Below are 1,587 nucleotides of genomic sequence, written 5' to 3' on the forward strand. Positions count from 1 at the left end.
ATCGTTGGGTTGTTCCTTAAAACCCTTGGTTGTTGCTGAAGTATGATTGTCACATAAATGTCGAGGTATGTAGTAGCATTAAGAGCATAAAATATCTATATAAATATGTTTACAAAGGCCCAGATCGAGTAGCAATGGAAGTGCATAGAGGGATAAATACTGATGAAATACAACAATATGTTGATGCAAGATGGATTTGTGCACCAGAAGCCTTATGGAAAATATTTGGATTTAATCTTTACCAATTGTATCCTTCAGTTGTAAGATTACAAATTCATTTGCCAAATCGCCAACAAGTACGGTTTTATGACCATCAAATGATCAATGACATTGTAAATGATGATCATAACTCAAAAACCATGATTACACAATTCTTTGCACTAAACCAATTGGATGTAGAAGCAAGACATTATATATACACAGAAATTCCAAAACATTATACTTGGGACAAAGGCAATAAGGAATGGAATCGAAGAAGAAATCGAAGGAGGGTTTTAGGTAGAATGTATACAGTATCTCCTTCAGAAGGAGATAAATTCTACCTACGTGTTTTGTTGAATCATGTTAGAGGTCCAACCTCCTGGGAATCCCTACTTACAGTAAATGGCACTTGCTTCCCAACTTTCAAGCAATCAGCTCAAGAACGAGGTTTTTTAGAGGGAGACGACAGTATTCGTCAATGCTTACTTGAAGCTTCAAATTTACGAACACCAATTGCATTAAGGAGATTATTTGTTACAATATTAGTGTTCTGTGAACCTACTGATGTTAAAAGTCTCTGGGAAGAGTTTGAAAGTTATATGGTAGAGGATTACCCTTCAACAAGCTCTACCATCAGAACTAACTTTACGAATAAACTTCTAAGAGATTTGAACGACCTTTTGCTTCTTCATGGAAAACAAATCTCAGATTTTGACTTGCCAGCTTTACCATTACATGATCTCGAAGATAATGTAATACCAAGAATTATTGAAGAACAATTGTCGTTCCATATTTCTCATCAAGATTTGGATGATGTGGGTAAACTAAATTCTGATCAATTAGTTGCTTTCAACACCATCAAGAATGTCATTGAGCATAGACATGGTAAAGTTTTTTTTTTGTGGATGGCCCTGGAGGAACAGGTAAAACGTTCCTTTATCGTGCTTTAATTTCAAGATTAAGAAGTGTCGGACAAATTGTCCTAGCAACGGCCACCTCTGGTATAGCTGCAACATTATTACCCGGTGGTCTAACTGCACATTCACGGTTTAGGATACCTCTAAATCCAGATTCATCATCAGTATGCTCAATCAGCAAACAATCTGATCTTGCAAAACTAATTATACAATCATCAGCAATAGTTTGGGATGAAGCACCAATGGTAAATAGAAATAGTTTGGAAGCAGTAGATCGAACATTAAGAGATATTATAGGTTGTGATGCTCCGTTTGGAGGGAAAGTTGTAATATTAGGAGGATATTTTAGACAGGTACTTCCAGTGATACCTAAGGGTAATAATGCATAAATGATAGCTGCATGTATTGTTAAGTCTCCTTTGTGGGCATATACAAATGTGTTACATTTGCGTCAGAATATGCGTTCCTT

The sequence above is a fragment of the Lupinus angustifolius genome, chromosome LG06 (assembly GCF_001865875.1).
Source record: "Lupinus angustifolius cultivar Tanjil chromosome LG06, LupAngTanjil_v1.0, whole genome shotgun sequence".
Taxonomy (NCBI): domain Eukaryota; kingdom Viridiplantae; phylum Streptophyta; class Magnoliopsida; order Fabales; family Fabaceae; genus Lupinus; species Lupinus angustifolius.